Below are 20,684 nucleotides of genomic sequence, written 5' to 3' on the forward strand. Positions count from 1 at the left end.
CAGTCCAGCCCTGTGTGTAACCAAAGTTCACCATCGCGAATGTAGGGTGTGTGAATGAAAACAAACATTTGAATATAGACAGAGAGACTCCTATTAATGCACGTTTTATTTTGTATTGCGCACCTTTGCAAAGTAAGCATTGCTAGAACTTTGGCGATGCAGTGACTACTCACATGGCTAGTTAGTAAACTGCTCTGCCTAGCGAGTAAACTGCTGTAGCTGGCGAGCTAATAGCAGAGGAGCGTTAGAGCGCCGGATGTCAGGCTTTGACTCTCTCTTTCTGCTATGTGTGTTACCGTTATCATAATCCCTTCACTAAGGGAAACAACAACCTGCGAGGTACCAAGCTACACACTAAAATGGCAAGTGTTTATGATTGTAAAGATTTACAAAGAAAATTTACTTTTTCATTTACTACTACTTTCTAACAGGGACGTGCTAGCATGTTTGCCCAACGGTTATGGAAAAACCTTACTATGCAGGGCAAGATAAAGACAGATGAAAACATTGTTGCTGGCCAGTTCTCCATTGTAAACGGATCACCAGAAACATTTGTTGCAATTCACATTCATTGCTGCAAATGGCAACATTTTGGGACCGATTGGTGGGGATTGCAGTGGACAAAGTAAGTTGTGATACATGGTTACGGCGGTAAGAGCAAATTACTTTTAAGCATGTATTCTGCTTATTTAAATAGCTCACTTTACTGTATTGTGTACAGTTAATTTAATATTTGTTGTGGTGTTTTCTTTGCAGGGAATTAGCCATTCCAAAGCTTCCAAATGTTACACCAAAACAAGTTCTTTCCTGAGAGTGTTTTCCAGAGGCACCATCACTGCATCTGGAGCTTAGCGCCACCCAAGAAGATTGTTATTGGTTTAAAGAAATGCGAACGAGCCAGAGCGTTTTTTTTCCTCCTATCCTAGAATGTACCTGTGGTGTGTGGTGTGTACCTTAATCCAGTGCTAAGGAGATAGGTCTTGCAATGCAGGACAAAGATAAAGGCAACCTAGGTCCACAAATGAAGAGTGAACGTCAATAAAGTAGCTTAACCACAAAGTTCCCATTGATATTTCTTTCTCAATAGTTTGGTATTCTTGCAGTGTCTGGGCAAGTTTATCACATGAATAGCCTCTCTCTCTCTCAATAAATCTATTACTCCTGTATTTTGTGCTGAGTCTCTATAAAAAAAGCACCCACTCACTTTCACCTTACATTGCCTCCAGTCATCTTATCTGCTGGCCTTATCTCTCCCTTGAAGTCTCTGGCTTCAGCCAGTTGCCCCGTTGGCTGAATGCAGAGTGTTTGCACCCTCCTGCTCCTGGTTTGAGTCTGGAGCGACTTCTGATGCTGACATTACAAAAAAAGTTTAAAGTTAGGTTTGAATACAATATTCTCAACAGGTCACAATAAGGTTGTAATCCTGCAAGGCTGAATATTTTTGCAGTGGTAATGATTTAGGTCTTGGCAGTATCGCTGAATGGATTATGAAGAAATAGAAAAAAAAAAAAAAAAAAAAAAACAATCTACTGGCAGTATTTAGTTATATTAATATATGAAGGTGCTTGAGTACTTATGAGAAAATGTGCTGATCTGAGGTACTTGATGAAAATACAAGAACACAGGCTTGTCCCTTCATCAGGCATGCTTTGTTTTCAAGTCACACATCAAAGACCTTTCTGAAAATGAGGCAGATTAACCTCAGATAACCACTGATGATCTCATTTATTCTGCCTGTATCCTGCATGAATGTGTGTTTTCAAAAAGAGAAAGCTGAAGCACTTATACATTCCTGTGATTCCTGAGCCCTCCCTTGGAAAGAAAGAAAGAATGGCTGTACCTGCTGGTACATTTTGAACTAAATATTCCTTTCACAATGACTCTAGTCATTGTGGACCATAAGACATGAAGATGTGCTGTAATGCGTTTTCATTTGCTGTCTGGCTGCCTCCCTAGACCGAATATCAGAGGACAGTGGTGGACTCCCAGACACAGCGGCTGCCTATCAGGACAGTGTACCAGATGAGAAGCAGTTTGGCTCACTAAGTGTGAGACCTTCATTTGAACTGCGGGCCTTGGAAAGAGGGCTTACTTTTGATTCCAGAGGACGCAATTTATATAAGGAGAGATACAATTTAGGCTAATGACCGAAACCAAGCCAAAGTAGCTATTTGTCTAAAAAAATGCAATGGTCCCTGAACATAATATCGAGTTATTTTGTTACGGAGATAGAACAAGTAAATAATCAAGCCATTTACTTAATTTATGCACTTGTTTAATCAATTCAATGTATTAGCACCAGTGGCATTTGACAGATCTAGATTGTTGTTTATTCCTTCAAATATATATCCTTTTTCCACCAAAATTACTGCGTATGTGCAGATTTTTTAAATGTAGAAACACCCGCTAAAAATAGGCAATATACTCATACTAAGTATTGTAGGATTGTTCAATGTCAGGAACACACTGGAAAACAGCGTTAGTAGAAATGTCATGATGGGTACTTTGTTTTTATGTGTTACTTCATCGGTCTCTTTTTTAAACATAGTGTAATGGCAGCTTTTAATGGCAGCAAGCACAACCGTAAACTAAAGAACTCATGTAACATGTCAGTAAACTTCTTTTCTTGATTCAAGTAGGTGGAAAAATGTACCTGAGTCCAGAGCATCATGTGGGCAAACCAAAATGATGCACCTGTTTTCTTGTAAGTGCAGCACACACACCCTTAAGACAGACATGAAATGAAACTCAACGTCTATAAAAAAGAAGCACAGTCCCATTTTGGGTCTTTATTACAAACATGGCAACTTGATAAAAGGTTGGCAATATGCAACGCCTGCGAAGCAGTAGTGAAAAATGCAGGTAATTTCAATAACATGCTACTGTGAGATGCCTTAAACTGAGTGACTCCTTCCTCACTGCCAACCACAAAAAAGCCGTAGAACTTTCTGAGGTATGAATGAATTGATATACTGTGTGCCTAAATATGTCTATGAAACCAGTGGCCAGTATATTATTATTATGTATCCTGTATGTATCCTATAAATGCCAGCAACATTGAAGGTGGTACTAATAGTTATAAATGAATAATCTGCAGGAAATTTGCCTACTATTGCTTACAAGTCAAGTCAGCTGTATTTTAAATTTCTTCTCATATACTAGACATCCAGAGGAATCGAAAGTTTGTTTCTCACCATCCCATGGTGAAAAAGAAAAATGCACAACAGATAATACCTACCACAAGAGTAAAAAAAAAGTGCTCAACAGACAGGGACATTTTTCCTAACACTAAAACAATAAACGGCAACAATACCAATATCTTACGGCTTCAACATTTCTATTTTAGCACGGTTCCTCTTCTTGTCCTCAAGGAAGAGGACGCAGACGGGAGGCAGTGACAGCGGTTGCCCTGGAGGAGCATGCAAAATGTGGGCTGGGAAACGTGTGTTTCAAAACGCAGCCATCCTAGCATGATTTGATCGTGCATCTGTAATGTACTGCAGTGCAAATTTTGACAGCGGGTTGTTAGGTTCAGCTCTCAGCATTGGGATTTGGGATGGCTGTTAGCATTATGACAACAAAGAGACAATGACAGCAATATAAATAATAGATGTGCTTGTGTGTATCCGGGTGAGTCTGTTTTTGATTGTGTATATTCCAATATGGAAGAAAACCTCTCAGTCAAAGGTTTTCTAGCTGAGGGTTTATCAACCTCTTCCTTCCTTCATCCTTACAATGCTTACTGAGGAGCAGATGACTCAACATGCACTAAGGCGACACATTGATTTACATTTCAGTCACACAGTGGCACATCAATGTGTCAAGATGACCTTTACATTTTACCAACACATTTTGATCAGTGTCTTTAATATAATAGATGTAGATGTACAGTGTTGGGGGTATTCAATTGGACTGCAACAATGAATAGTTAAGGCCTACCCTAAGGCCTACCCTATGTGCATGTCACCCAGGCCAACGGAGACGCATATACGTGTAAATAGGTGTAGGTGATAATGTCTAAAATCTCAACTGGATTTAATCCGATTCCAGATAGGAAACACTTGAATTAACAAGTGTAAATGGGACCTTTGTATAGTTTGCACCTGATCGGAAGGTTACATATAAAATACACTGAGGGTGGGAGGTGTGGGCCAATAGGGGACCTAATGCAATTTTATGCCATTTCTTTTTTTTTTTCATGATAGGGTGTCCTCCTTAGAATTTCTTTGTCCATGTATCTGCCTTCCTATTTCCTTTCTTTTTTCCCCAAATGAATTGGTCATGCAATTTGATATGGTGTGACAAACACTAATATTCAAAGACAACTAATTTACAATTTATCAGATGTTGCATCATACCAGCATATGAATGACATACAATGCAACTTTGTGAGCGTGGCAAAGGTCCTAAGTGCCCTTAAGCATGCTCTCACACTTTAATAGATTTGTTTGTCGGTCTATACCTGGAGAGTAAGCAAAATGGATTTCCCATCACACTCTAGCAAGCTGGCTACCCGTCATGCAAATTAGGGACATGTTCCTCCTGCGCTGAGCCATGACAATGAATCATGCATTACCGTGTGCCGATGCTAAACTACATTAATCTTAATGAAAACTGTGTTGCAGGAAAGTATATTGGAGCAACACGTTGCAGCCAGGAGTGGAAATATTTAATGTTGCATACATGGCATCGACTCCATCCATTAGAATGGTATGTTAGTTGGTGTCTTTTAAATGTATGCATTATGTGCAGAGGCTTCTCAAATTATTCAACATTAAGTTTCACATAATGAGGTTGGTTCACTTAAAAGATTCCCCAAAAGGAAAAATTACAAAAATGTCTTCACTTTGATGCATTAAACAGTATGCATTGTGCTGTGTATTAGTGTGAAATAATAATATGGTCTCACTAGTGTGCATTTTACTTCTAAATTAGCAATAATCCAAAGGGAGCAATTACTGCATTATTGTGTTCTTGGCTGCAATAAGATTGAGAAATACTTTGCTACAGTATAATGAAAGAAAGAATACAACTACATTCTACCTAAGAGGATGACACACGTGAAGTTGAGAGGGAAGGAGTTCGGGGAGTTTGTTGTTAATGTGAAAGAAGCAATTAAAACTGACTACACCAACATAATAAATGAGCGAGCTGACACCTCAAGTGTGACGTTATCTCTATTGTTTTAGATAAATAGCTTCGGCAAACACTTTTCATTTAATTTAACATATCATTTCACTCCTACTTCACAGTGTGACTTAATAGAAAGTGAAGAAATGAGGGCGACCCTAAGTGTGAAATTAGTACCAAGACATATCCTGTCTCTACCGACATGAGAGATGATGGTGTCAGTGACTGTGATGGATGTATATTATTCTGATGATCCAGCATGTGTATGATGAGATTGATATGGTAATCTGTGGGAAGAATGAGCTCTTATGTTTGTTCCCCTTCGAAACTTGGAGCATTTGCCAAGTTTAGATTCAAATGCCTGCTCAAGGTTGCAACACAGCCCACGCCTCTGCATCGATCATTTCCCCTAAATTATGAAGAAACAACTTTCCGTCTCTTACACAAGCTGACATCTTGCAGCGCTAAAAGTTAACTTAAAAACATGCTGTGCAGTGTGTGCTTTAGGATTCATGATAATCAGTATTTCAGTCTTTTGGAAGTGTGTTGCAGAATGATCGATGAGGTGGAATACTGCAAAGTGTTCACCAAAATGCTGATCTCTGTGGTATTTTTGTTTTCTAGACGAACTGTGCAAGAGCTTTGACACCATATTCTCAATGCATCCTTCTCCAACTGTTTCTTTAAGTCAGCATGAACTTGGTGCAACCTCTATAACTCATTGTAGACTTCCTAGATTTGAAAAACCGCTCAAAGCATCCTTTTCTTAAATATAAGCATTCGTGTCTGCATCATGTCCCGTGAAATTAGCAAGTTTCTAGAATATCCTCTGTGACTGGTTACCTTCCTTTACCCCCTAAATAAGACCAACATGTACAATGTCTGCCCTGCAAAGGTGTGATTTAAAATACTTTCAGAGAGGGTGCTGAAGCATGAGCTAAGACTTGCTTGTCCCTTTGGGTATTACCAGGTTCTTATCACACCCTTTAGAATCATTTTCATTTTTGTACCCATGCAGTTGCTCCCTATCTGCAGCAGTGAGTATGGAATTTTAAACCTCACACATCAGATATGTTTGGCACTTGGATTTGCAGGACTCATTTTTACTTCCAATACCAATTATATCTAGTTAGATCAAATTTGCTTCCATTTCAAGCTCAGGTTTGCTTTAATTAATGTATGTGATATCTTATATGTTTTAAAGGGGTGATAGAATGCAAAACCGATTTGACCCTGTCATAGTTGAATAACGACAGTTCGGTGGGTAAATAGGACATACATAGAAGCTCAAAATCCCATTGACACCCCTTTACTATGAAAATCTCATATTTTGAAACTGCCGCTGAAAACGGGCGAATCTCAACAAAGCTGGAAGTTGATGTCAACCTCCCAAAAACCGGAACCTTTGTCAGCCCATGGGTGTATTAAAGTGATGGTTCGGAGTAATTCACCCTAGGGTCCTTTGCACCATGACCTCGAGCCAAACACCCCCCCAGAAGCTTTTTTCACCTGGGTCGAACATTGGGAGAGTTAGCGTAGAGTAGCGTTATCAGCTGAATAGCTTAGCGCAGGGGCTAACGGACCCACGTTTGTATCTCGTAAATTACCCCATTAATAATGCCCGAAATGATACCAAACGTCTACAAGTAGTACAAATAGGTTATGCTCTCATAAAACGATGGATTGGAAAGTTTGTAAGTACACCAGAAGTGGCCTTCTAGGCCGAGATAAGCCAGAAAATGTGTTTTTGGCTCATATGGATGAAAGACACCAAATCCCAGAGTGCACTTGCTTTGCTGCTGTATGAGGCCACTCCCAAGCCACGCCTACCCTTTACAGACAGACAGTGAGACGATCAACTCAACAAGTGTGTTTTATTGTCATTTCAACCATATACACAAAAAAACTTTTCACCGTGGCTCAAGTGGTGTTACACATTTAAAACATGCTTTTTCTTGGCCACAGCTGATACATTATCCGGACTTCTTTCAGCGGATTGATTGATAGCTCCAGAGTGAACAGAACTGTGTCCATGGCAACGCTCTGCTATGCATGGCAACGGTGTGTTATCCTTAGCAACGGTCTGTTAAGTAAGGGTTAATGCCCGACGAGGTGTCCATTGTCAGGTATTAATGGACGACGGCGAGGCGTGAACCGTCCGACGCGCAGTCCATTAATACCTGACAATGGACACCTCGAAGGGCATTAACCCGCTTATACCATGGTCACTTGCCAAATAACACATTTTTAAAACATTAGTTCATATTTTAATTAGTTTTACAATCGAAATCCGCGATGTGTAACGTTACTGTCGGCTGCAGCGGCGCAGCCTAAAGCAGCGACCTGAACAGTGAACGGGATGTGAGATAACGTTATTCGCTGTGAAACAAAGTCAGTCCAGAGGGCCAGTAGAACTTACTTCTTGCAGCCTGTGTGTTTTAGCGCCATCCTGTGGTGTTCAGAGGACGAGTTGGAAATAATAAATCCACATTTCCTTATTGATTTAATGTAGCGCATTAATTTAGAACAGTAAACAGTCAGTTTCACCGAACTCCTTTAGTAGGTGTCCTATATCACTTTTTAATGGACACCCTGCAGCCAATCAGAATCGAGTATTCACCCAGACCATGGTATAACAAGAATTATTACATGGCTTGCTTGAATTCTAATGTAGAATGCGGTCTGTTATTTTCTTGATAACAGACCGCTGCTAAGGATAACACACCGTTGCCATGCAAAAGCAGAGCGTTGCCATGGATGCAGTTCTGTTCACTCTGGAGGACAGCTATCAATCAATCCGCTGAAAGAAGTCCGGAAAATTTAGCCTATCAGCTGTGGCAAAAAGTGGGGAAACGTGGAGCAACTTCTGTCCTCAAATTCAAGCAATGACAGCAGATCTGATGAGCGTCTATCGCTAGTATCTTTCTAAACCGTCTATGATCGCTAGCTACGCAGTAACAGCCGTAGGGACAACAACGCTAATTAGTTATCTTACATTGCAACTTGTTTAACGTTAACTTACAGGTGTGTCAACAGCAGCGGCGGCTCGCGCAAAAGGAAACAAGATGAATGAGGACATCAACATCCACATAAATATTCCCAAAGAAGCCATTCACCGTGTCTCACTTCACCGTCAACAGAAATGTTCAGTTTAATGTAAATTAGAGCAGCCGATAGCCCGCTAGCTCACTACAACGCTTCAGCTAATGTTGTGTCAATTCCTGCAGTGATTAAAACAGCATCTGGGTCATTTGTCCACCACGGCAACACCCCATAAAATATACGGCAGCTGGTGTTGAGTAATAGACGAAGGATTGCATTAAAAGCTATATGTCAATGAAAAAGCTACAGAGTTTTTACGTTGCTATGGACGCGGATTCCAACCGTAGAGACGACGGGACTATTTTCTCTAGTGGAAGCAATACAATCGTATTTTAAATCAATAAACTCCCATTTAAATCAATATTTTGTCAAGTTATTAGTCAAATTATTGATTTATTTGGTAAGTAGCCATGTAATAAGCGGGATAATGTAGAGCGAGGTGGTTGTTATAGCGAATACAACCCCGACAGGGTGATCAGGACCGATCACCCTGTCGGGGTTATATCCTATACTTCTCACTAATATCCTACACAACAGACCATTCTACATTAGAATTCAACCAAGCCAAGTAATAAAAGAAGGCTAACACATAGCTACTAGCATTAGCTCTTGGTGGGCTGTGGTATAAACATTGAGTATAAACACAGATGTACATTTGCGTGGGATGTAGCTAGAATTGTCGGCATTTTACAGTCACAAACTCCACCAGCAGTTAGTTAGTTGGATACAAATCACCCCATTTCTGCAACAGGCAGTCCGGGGTAACACAGCCCACCTCCACTAGTAGTCTTACCCGGTGACCGAGCAGCAGGCTGGATTGTCCACAGCAATATTTCCACAACAACAAAAACACAGCACAGCAGTCTCTGAACTCATGTTGGGAGTTTCGTTGAAGTTGGATGTAGTCCAGTTTGTTTAATGAGCGGACACTTGGAAGCAGGATTGGTGAACAGATGGCCGGCTAGCGTTAGCTTTCCACCGGCACACACGTTCAACGCTCCCCGCTGATGAGGTCTCTTTACCGGCCACAGGAATCGAGCATCACCGCTGGTCTCCGTGCAGGCAAAGCTTATGTAGTGTGTGGAGTATTGCGTCTGTAATAAAGTGTCCTGCATATTCTCCGATGTGTTCCAATGTATCCCGGTGGTACACGTGTGTGGTAGTTTGAATGCACGTAATTGTTGTTCTAAAATTTCCGTCAGGATGAACAGTTTCTGCTCCTGCTGAGAAGCTAAGCGAGGATTCAAGATGGATGACACTCGTTTTTTCCTCGGCAATCTCCGGAAAAAGCCGCCAGTCCAACCCCCTTTGGGCTATGCGGAAGTGGCTCCTAATACAGGCTGTAGTATTTTGCCTCTGGGCAAAAAAGCCTCAGATGACGCAAAAATCGTCATTTTGCGTCATCTGAGGCTTTTTTCCAGACCCACAATACAGAGATCTCCCCTCTGAGGGGGACATGAGGGAGGGAAGCACGGTCATTCAAAAATACTAGCAGGTTTGTACTGATACAAAGCTTAATGCTAATCGGTGAAGTTTCCCTTTAAGTAACTGTGCAATCAAACTAGATATTATGTTAAGTATATGGGCGTTTGTGTGCAAGGTCAATCAATCTTCTTTCACAACAAATTCTATGGGGTTTAGCTTGTTTTCATTCTCAAAGAGGATCCAGATAGAAATGCTTCACTACTGCATCAACCAAGAAGTATCACTATAAATGGATTATAATGTACTTGTATTTTCTTAACCTTGCTAGCTGCAGGTCTACACATACTGTATGTACATGTGCTGCATTCTTAATGCTGTTTCTTACTTATAAGGACACTGAGGTGAATTCATTCTACGTCCTGCAAGCAGCATGGTCCAGGGGCAGACTGGCCTTCAGGAGGTTCGGGAGATTTCCCGACCGGCTGGTCGACATTCTGGGCTGAAGCGGCAGTGATATTTAAATTTTAAATGTCAGTTACATTCATGGACGTATAACAGGTGACAGTATGTCCCTCAGCAGTGAGATAGGCTGGCCTGGCTTTCTCATCCGCAGACAGCGCAAAACGGAGCTCTGGCCCGGCCCTCAGACTGGGCCAATGTAATACTGTCAATTTAAAGCGGGGATCCTAGCGGCCGAAGGGCCCCTCCCAACTTGGACTGCTTCGCGTTTTGTTAAATCTGATTGCATGGTCAGTCATTTCCCTCTGAAGTTATGATCAGAGAAATGAAAATGTCAAAATATCCTAAGTTGAAGATCTTTGGCAACATCAAATACTCTTTATACCACAAAGACTGTATTAGTTTGTCTTTTCTGTATTACATTATGTAGTATTTATTATTACTATTAAAATTGCTTCCAAAAAATACGTGCGCTCTTCAAGTGCTCTCATAAAAAGGCCCCAAATTCCTGGGCCGAATATTTGTCCCAGTACATCCCTGATATGGTCATACGGTAGCAGAATAAGTTTGGAAAAAAGCTACACTGAGCCAGGAGAGATCAATCAATTAAAAAAAACATTCCAATTCATCTCAAAACTATTATTTCTGTAGTTATGTATGCTTTGTGATTCTCCCAGCTATTTCTCTCCCACTCCCCTGGCCTTTTCTGTTGTGTTTCTTTCTCAGAGTGTTTTTCCCCTGGCAGAACGACAGTGCAGCAGATTACCAAACACAGGTTGCATTGATTGCAGGGACTAATTGAAAGGAAAGCATCCCTGGTGCGGAGTGCATCTGCTTGCCTGTGCAGAAATGGGCATCTGTGCCCTACCTCACCTCATCAGGCAAAGGAGCCAAGAAACCTCTCTGCCGTCGACCACTTAACTCAGCGCTCAATCACACTTTGGGAAGACTCCTTTCAGATGAGGCGACAGAGCAGACAGACGGTGTCGACAAAACCCCACCCACCCTCCCCTGTTCGACTAGAGAGACCACGGGGGAAATCATCCACGAAGACGGATGGAAATTCAGCAGAGCAATTGATGCACTCCTCCGTTTGGCTGGGACAAGATCTGAGGGACTACGTAACACTTGTCGAGGAGGAAGTGGAAAGAGAACAAGGCCGCTGTTGCTGCCTCCGCCACTTTGCACAATTGCTCGCTGTGCTGAGTTCTGTGGATTGGCACTGATTGAGGAGCAGCATTTAGCATATTGAGCATTTTTGCAGACATCAGTTACGAGCCACTCAATTTCTAGGACAATGACGTGTTTGATTGAACATCTGGGTCGGAAATTGTCTCACCATTCGCAGATAACAAACACAAAATTACAAAGTGCCAGTTCTTGAATCCATAACGCTCGCAAGTAAAAATAGAAGGCCACGCAAGCCACTTTTTGGTCTGATTGAGCAATTTTCCACGGCACTGTTGAATCCTCTGTGTCTAATGAGGTTAAGGATTGTCTGCCTGTCCCCTGTTCTCCACCAGGCACACAGCTGGAACACGTTAGGCGTGCCAGTAATCAGATAATCTTTGGCTTGATATGTTTTGAGTCATCCACAGTTTAAAGAATGGGGTGACGACTTCCTTAGCCTTACAAGGGCATTATCTTTGGTCTGTACTGTTAATGCTGAACCAGTTGTTAAGCCCCTGCAGGGATCCATGTGGCTTTATTTTCATGCCGAACACCATCTTAAGGAAGGAACAATTGGGCATGGGATTTACACTGTGCAATGTCATGAATTTTAATACTTAAGATAATAGTGTTGCTGTTTAAAGATGTCTTGCTTTAGTATTGCTGCTGCTAAGGGCAGTCGTGTTCCGTGTCTCATGAACGTAGGCGCTCATTTGCATGCAAATCTCATAATGTGCAAAACTGCTGAATAAATGAATTACAGGCATTCAAACACACATTACTACAAGGATTTAGACAGTTGCCAAACCGATGCCCTGGGTTTATTAGTCATAGGTCTTATTTTATGAGTTTGGACAGATGGTCTAGGTGTTGAGTTGCGAGTATAGAGGTTTTGGAAAGGTGATGGCAATTTTTTTTTAGGGGACTTGAAAGTTGACTTTGATATGTTGGCTAACACAATCAAGCCACAATCCGCAAGATGCCACGGCGAGAATATCAATAGAACGATTTTCACAACTAAGAAAATTCTTTCATTTCACATTTCACTTCTAACAAGTGGCTCAGTTCAGTGTACAAATCAGGCACGGCGTTATGGGTGGGCCTGACGGGCCTAGGCCCACCCACTTTTCAACAGGCCCACCCAAAACATTTCCTCAAAAAACATTAATTAATTAATATATTATAATTTGTTGAAGAATTATTAAAAATCGTCAAATAATCTCATAATTTGTGCTAAAATTGTCTAAATGTTTAGTTTTCAAAAACAATTAAAAAAAACTGGTCATGTCTATTTTTATGTTTCTGCGCAAGTTCAGCAGACAGTGAGTTTCGGATCGGATGTAGCTTGTCGGTATGCTAGGCTAGCTCCCAGTGATCTGAGAGTGTGAAAATAATTTCCAGTAAAGGACAAGGTTGCAACAGTCGTTGTTTAGTTACCTTAAACGTGCACGAACGTTCTCAGAGTAATCGCTGCAACCAGGAGATGAAGGAGAGCTGAGATCCACAATGCCTAGCACATCTTTGTCTCGGACACCGCAGGATGCTAACGCGGTTAGCGCGGCCAGCGCCGGTGCTAGTGCCTTTGCCTCTGCCTCGCGAGTGGATGATATAGCCCCTATGGATATAGCCCTGTGGATCGGTCTTCCGTGGATGAGCCCGCAACTCAGCCAGTGCTAAAGTATCCGGTCACTTCTTCTTTAGGGAGTTCAACTGTGTAGGACCACCAGAGGATAACAGTAAGGTATGTGGCTACTCTGCCTGTATTGAATTATGTCGTTATATGAGATGTATGGATTAAAATAATCAATTCATAACCCGCTACAGAGCTGCAGGCGCAGTTCTATTTCTATAACAGCTTGTTACTGTTGTCAAGTTGTTGTTCCCTCATGGTTTTCTCTTGTTATGGCCAATAATACTTTAGTGCTTGTTAATGCGATTTATTTATTTTTGTTAAACATGTTTTTAACATGAATCATCACACTAAAGTAAGGAAATAACTTGAGTCTTGTTTCACATGACAGATGACGTTGTCAATGAACATGTTCTGTTGCCGAGTATTGATTGAAACTGTCAGGCAGTGTTGTTGATCTGTATATTGTTGAAAACTTAAAACAATTGAAAAGAATTGTGAAATATTCGGCCTCATGTTATACGAGCAGAACTAAACTATGTTTTGGGGAAATATTAGATTCCTGACCACTTTTACAGTCTATAGGCCTTAGGTTAGGAGAGATGCGCTATAGCACAGCCAGGTATGGTGCGTAATGGAGATTCCAAAGCATAACTATTCTTTTGGTCAGAACCAAGGAGAGCGATCGCGGATAGGTCCGTCCTTTGCACCAAAACTTTTTACAATGCAACAACATATAAATAGCATCAAGCTATTACAATCTTTATTATGTAAGCACATATAATATATATAATATAACAGTATATTAGCCAGTCATTTGTATTAGGTTAAACAGGGATTTGATAACGTTTTTAATTTAAGGCCCACCCAAAATTGGTCTGGCCCATCCAAAACTGGAATCCTGGCGCCGTGCCTGGTACAAATCCAACCATTACACGTTCAATGGTAGGGGAACATTACGGGAACGTTCTCTTAAGGGTGCAACGTATGGGAACATTCAAATCCATGGCTCAATTCAAACGGGATCAAAAAATAATTTGCTTCTCGCCGTTCACTGCTGTTCATATTTTTTCTGCTGCAGTTTGGTTACGTCGAACGTACAATATATTGTGTTAATGTGCCTATATGTATGTTGTCTTATTGTACAGTATGTGTCTATATGGCCAATAAAATTGATTCTTATATAAATATATATGTATTTTTTACGGGAACGTTCTCTAAAGATTGCAACGGTAGGGGAATGTTACGTTTATGGAACGTTCCCCTACCGTTGCAACCTTTAGAGTATGTTCCCGTAAAATAAATATATATTTATATAAGAATCTGAATAAATTGGCCATATAGACACATACTGTACAATAGAGACAACATACATATAGGCACATTAATACAATATATTGTACATTCGACGTAACCAAACTGCAGCAAGACGTGCACAGTGCTCCCCCCCCTCACAATATCCAACAGCCTAGTGTCAAAGGTGGACTCATTCAAGTTTCTGGGCTCCATCATTTCCCAGGACCTGAAGTGGGAGTCCAACATCCTTAAAAAGGCTCAGCAGAGGATGTACTTCCTACGGCAACTGCAGAAGCATGGCCTACCACAAGAGCTATTGGCCATCTTCTATACTGCTGCCATCCTCCTGCCTCCTCCCCTCTGGCAGGCGCTACAGATCCCTGCACACAAAAACAACCAGACACAAGAACAGCTTCTTTCCCACTGCCATCACTCTCCTGAACTGCTGATAAGTGGGGTCATCCCCACTTTGGCCATTCACCTACAGACTGTAGCTATTAGCTAATATGAAATGCAAAGTGAAGCAAAGCAGCTTGTTTTCATTTAAATTCAGCAAGAAATGCACTGAGGAGCAGGAGGAGGAAATTTTAAGTAACGCGGTTTACAAGTGACGAGTTACCATCCTGCTCGGCCGCCCTCTCCCCATCAAGTCCTCCCGTAAGCCACCCCCTCACACCAGCAAGGCAAGTAGTGTCTTAATGTTAGTGTCTTATTGTGGGATGAACTGGACAGAAAAGTGAAAGCAAAGTGCCACACATGTATGGGAACTTCTGCAACAGAGTTGGGAAGAACTTTCTGAAGAATATTTGATTTCCATTGTAGAAAGAATGCCACGAGTGTGTTCAGCTGTATGGTCCATGTACTTTTTCGTTCATTCGATTTTCATTTCATAAACAGGTATTAAAAAACAAAAAAACGAATGGTTATTTGATTTTCGTTTTAAAACACGACATTTGAAATTGAAATACAATGCGTTTTTTCTTTTTCATTGTCGAAATGGGATGGGAGAAATTTAAAATATGCTGTGATTTTCATTTTCTATTTTATATAACAAAAATAAAATCACCGAAAACAGAAACGAAAAAGGCTTGTTTTTCATATTCAGAGACCGGATGTTGTCATTTCCAAGGCAACAGCGCCAGCCTACTACCAGTGTTCAGCCCAGGCCAAAATTACTTTGGAAACCTAGCTAGCTATACTCTTGATAATCCTTGGGGGAATTTTATTTCATAATGTCACATGTATTTATTACCCTTTCTCCCCCCCCCTCTCTCTCCCCCCCCCCAACACAACACCCCCCCAGAGAGTTCTCCCCTCTTTTTCCCCGAAACCGGCCGAGCAAATAACTTCGGTTCACGGCTGTAACGCGTTACCGTTCACACCCGTTAACAATCCCAGCAAACGTTCTGTTGCTGCCGTTAAGCTTGCTGATCTGGCAGAGAGTCACCGGGGGTTCGGGATCAGATCATAGGGATCAGACCTCCGGTGCTGGGTCTAATATTCTAATATTAGCTGCTGCGCAGCTAGCTAGCAGGTAGCCACCAGCCCTGTGACCTCGGTCCCACCGTTCGCTCCCCGGACTGACTCTGCAGAGCTGGCGTTACCGCTCTATGATCAATGAGCAATGATCAAGGATTACCAAATGTCTCTCTCATATTGCTCCTCATAACCACTGAAAAACTAAAAAATCTAACCCAAAGTACAATTATTATGGACGTTAGCTGACATTAAGGGTTTCTGCTTCATTAAGGGAAATTGTAAGGAAAAGCTTAACGTGGTTACCATTAAGCTTTTTCCGTTAAGCGATTTTTGATCACTGTTTATAAACAGTGATCAAAAAATCTAACCCAAAGTCGTTATGGACGTTATCTGACTGATAACTGACTGATATTTGATTGATCATTGTTTAGGTACATTAAAGTTAAGCTTTTTCACGTTAAGCGTTTTAGAATGTCCCGGCTGCAGCTGAGGGAATCTGTAGCCTATAACTTCCGTTTTTGCCCCCTTTACATAAATATACATATGGCTATGAAATAGATCATGAAATACAGGCTTTAGTCATAATACTTTGATAGCCTGTATGTTTTACTATGTATTTCGAGGGACTTTTATTTATTCCATCTATTTATATGCACGTTATATTTAAAGGAAGTTTGGTTATCTCACAGACTCAGACTAAAAGCAGCAGCAAGCCTGCCTGACATCAGTGCATCATAGCATATCACTATCTGCAAATAAAATAAAATATGAATAAATCACGCGCGCGGCAGATTCCCAGCTCAGCTAGAGCGGGTAACGCAGCTCTGCAGGCGGACCAGAGTCAGTCAGCACTGGGGCGCAACCACGGGGGACCGAGGTCACAGGGCTGGTGGCTACCTGCTGGCTAGCTGCAACAGCAGCTAATATTAGAATAGACCCAGCACCGGAGGTCTGATCCCCATGATCTGATCCCGAACCGCCGGTGACTCTCAGCAACAGAACGTTTGGGATTGTTAACGGTGGCGTAACGGTAACGTTACAGCCGTGAACTGAAAGTCTGTTTCCTCAACTGGTTCGACTCTCTTGGGGCGAAGTTGTCTGCGGCGGGTAGAGACAGAGAGTCAGAGGGAGGCAGGGAGAGAGGGGAATAAATAAATGTGGCATTATGAAATAAAATCCCCCCCAAGCATTATCAAGAGCACAGGTTTCCAAAGTAATTTTAGCCTGGGCTGAAAGCAACACTGGTAGGCTATGCTGGCGCTGGTGCCTTGGAAATGACAACATCCGGTCTCTGAATATGAAAAAACAAACCTTTTTTCATTCCTATTTCCGAGTGATTTTATTTTTGTTATATGAAATAGAAAATGAAAATCACAGCATATTTTTAATTTCTCCCATCCCCTTTTGACCATGAAAAGGAAAAAAATGCCTTGTATTTCGATTTCAATTGTTGTATTTTAAAACGAAAATCAAATAACCATTCGTTTTTTGTTTTTTAAGTCTGATTATGAAATGAAAATCGAATGAACGAAAAAGTACACGGACCTGTCATATCTGCCAAAGGGGGCTACTTTGATGAGTCAAAAATTTAGAATACATTTTGGTTTATAAATTGATTCCATGATTTCTTTTTTAACTTAAATTGTTCATTTGTTCTATTCGTTCATTTCAGAGTACAATAAGACATTGAACTGCATGAATTTCAACAAAAACCTGGAAAAATTGGGGTGTTCAAAAACTTTTGACCAGTAGTGTATTTGGTTGGAAGTGCCTATGAAAAAGATGAAACAGATTTTATTTTGAAAAAATATCTGCTGAGATAACTTCAGACAGTCGTTAACTTCAGCCCAATCAGTTCCTATCTATTGCGAAGCCATGCAATGTGCCAGGCTTCAGTACTGTATCATGAGGTGAACAAATAAACAAAGAAGCTTTATCCTGGACTGTCCAAATCTTGTGGGAAGTGATTGAAAATGAATTGCTGATGTCTGAACACAATAAAATCATAAAATCATCTTAGCTATAGTCTGCAAATATCACTGCAAATATATGGATGCTGTCGGTATCTTTTCATATGCAAACAATGCTTTTGTTCTCATGTACACCCCTATTCCAAATTCCATTTAAGTGTCAGTACCATCCCGTTTGAGGTAAACTGGGTATTGGCCTTTACTGACCATTTGCACTTCTGTGGGTGTCCCAGCAAAGAACAGCAGCAAGTTGCGGGCAGCTCAGCAAGAATTAATGATACCAGGGGGAAGGTGACAATTGGCGAGAAGGTGTCTCCAGCCCGGACAGCTATGGACCCCTTGAGACAGTCTAGATGAGTCAATCCTTCATTTCTACAGCCAGGAGAAAGGAGAGGATAATTGCTCTGTTCTCATGGCTGCTTTAAATTGCTTTGAGAGATGGAGGACAGTCATAAAGCCAGGAGCTAACCACCTTGGCTCTGACAAACGCCTGGAGTCAGACTCTGAACATGTTGTTTTTCTCTTGTTTATTCTGTACGAACCCCAAACTGACACCATTATGGACATTATATACTGTATGCTTACTGAGATAGGTTGCTTTTAAGCTTATAAAATATGAACTTTTACAAGTACTTCTCCCTGAAGTTATTTTTAAATGCTGGATACATAATAAACCATGGCTTTGTCTCTCTGCTGGCAAACACAAGAAAAGTGCTTCTCAATTGGTCAATTCACGCCTCACATTTGCATTAGTAATGTCTTTTTATAATCATGTGAAAGGAGGGGCCTCTCTGCCTTTGTCGGGGTGTGAAATGTGCTTTTCCTTGCCATGCCAAAGTAACACTTGTTGATTCACTGCACTAAGAGTGCAAAAACAGCTGAGTCAAGCCATGTTGCTTGTTCATAATGTGATCTCATGCACCTGTATTCTAACACTATTACTGTTTGTTTGACCTGAGGATTGTAGGGGTTGCAAGGCAGGTCATAAAACCACACGGTGAAATAAAAATGCTACAAAAAACTTCTCAGTAAATTCTAATTCCAGTCACTGGAAATAAACAGAGGATATGTACTGCAGTGCACCAGCTGTGCAGGCCTCAACAGATTTCCGTCAATCTGTGAATGTGATAGAAATAAGGAAACAACAATAAAATGTCATCTGCATATCATAATGAAGAGAATATAATAATATAATATGCTGCCACATCTGCCTACAGTATGCTAAACGACTGAGAAAAAGCAACCAAATATTGCGAGCAAATGACACCACGCATGCATTACCGCTGCCGATACAAGATCACAGAGAATTTTGGTATGATACACACACTCCCACAAATAATGTTTCTTACCCTTCAGCTGCTGCCACTAACATCAAAGCAAGCTAGTTGCTGTTCCTCAGTGTGCTGTCTGTAGCTGGTTTAGTGTAAAGAATGATAGTGCAGAAGATGAGCACACACGACCAGCAACAATTTATTTCATTAGTATGTTTGCAATAGTGTCATCCTTTTCTTTTAAATAGAATATGCAAAGAATAGCCCAGAGTGTGTGAGAGATGTAGTTTACTAGATAGCACTAAAGAGGGGTGACATAAGTAAAAGGAATGACAGGATTGCATCTAATTAAAGAAGTAGTTTTTGTCTGGGACACCTCAACGCTGGACAGAAATAAAATATACATGAGCAGTCTTTCTTCTATTTTGGGTTTGGGACTCTAAATAACCTCCTTTTGCTCCGATATCCCTTATATTTTAAGAAAGTGGGCATTTTTAATTATTGCTAACTTATATAAATGATGCAGTTAAAAGATGATGCGTCATGTAGTTTAGATCCAGTAGACTGTAAAATACATTTTATTTAACAGGTAATTGTGTATTACTGCTTGAAACTGGTGCAAAACGTGCCTTTTTCTTGATACTATAATTTTCTATACTGGTACCATGTTTCTGCATATATTCATTATTTTATCAAGACTCAGGCAATGCTTTAAAATGAAGTTTAATCCCTTACAACAGGGGTCGACAACCTTTTTAACATGAAGTGCCATTTTAAAATGTTCTTGTTAATCAGTGTGCCATATCAGCATTAGGCCAGCTATCATCTACCGAGCCCGCTCAGTCAGTGTTAGTTTTTTTCCTTTGCGTCGCATTCTGTGAAAAAGGCCATGAGTACAGCCAATCAGAGACAGAGTAGGGCGGGTCTTCGCCTAATGTGGATGGGAAATAAAATTCAAACAAACTATCATAAATAACTGTCTGTGCTCCTGCCAATTGTTGTGATCGATGTCATTTGGCAAAGGGATGAGAGGACACTTCAACATTTCCAAAAAATCTCTTGCACACTTATTGCTAATGTGCCATTGGTTGAGCTACCATTGGCAAATTGGCTTAAGGTTGCTGACCCCTGCCTTACATTCTTGAATGCTTTAAGTATTCAATGAATTGCCATTTTTAAGCGCGATTGTTAAAGTTAAAAGCTGCTCTGGATGACATGCTCCTTCATTTCTATAAACACTCTGTAGTTAATTTTGACTCAATCCCACATAGACTGTAACCTAATGCGCTGGATGGTTACACAGAACCATCTGAAATGCCATCATTGGAAACCGTTTTAAAAAAGGCAGGCACTTTCAAAAAACTTTCTCATCCATCAATATGGTATTCCATCCTGAAAATGAAGCCCACAAGAGTTCCTCCAATGGTGTCTGTATGCTTTAACAAAAGAGAGCTTTTTTATGCTGTGGGTTAAGATGACAAACACACATCTTCATGTGAAATTTATTCTGAGGACTGGGGCATTTCACTCGGTACAAACTGCAAAATGGATTCTCCTTGTTGTTGTTGTTGCACGGTTCACAGTCACGCTTTGAGGAAAGTAATCAGCATTTTAAAAATGTTGCTGCTTGTTCCAAAAAAAAAAAAAAAATACTACTTAGTGAGTTCACAAAGTCACATGCTGATGTGTTGCACAGCTTTTCTGAACACTGGCATCCAGATAAGTGCCTCTGAGGTTTCGCTCGGGTAGTTG

The 20,684-nt window shown here is 40.9% G+C and overlaps 2 long non-coding RNA genes across 2 annotated transcripts in view; one reads left to right on the forward strand and one right to left on the reverse strand.

Moving 5' to 3' along the window:
* LOC120554339 overlaps positions 1 to 20,684 on the reverse strand; it is a 284,663-nt gene that overhangs the window by 110,825 nt on the left and 153,154 nt on the right. The window lies entirely within an intron of this gene.
* LOC120554337 lies at positions 16 to 1,166 on the forward strand. The gene is made up of 3 exons (XR_005638371.1): positions 16 to 339; positions 432 to 625; positions 757 to 1,166. It is a non-coding gene; the product is annotated as an uncharacterized LOC120554337 (long non-coding RNA).

The sequence above is a fragment of the Perca fluviatilis genome, chromosome 24, assembly GCF_010015445.1.
Source record: "Perca fluviatilis chromosome 24, GENO_Pfluv_1.0, whole genome shotgun sequence".
NCBI lineage: Eukaryota > Metazoa > Chordata > Actinopteri > Perciformes > Percidae > Perca > Perca fluviatilis.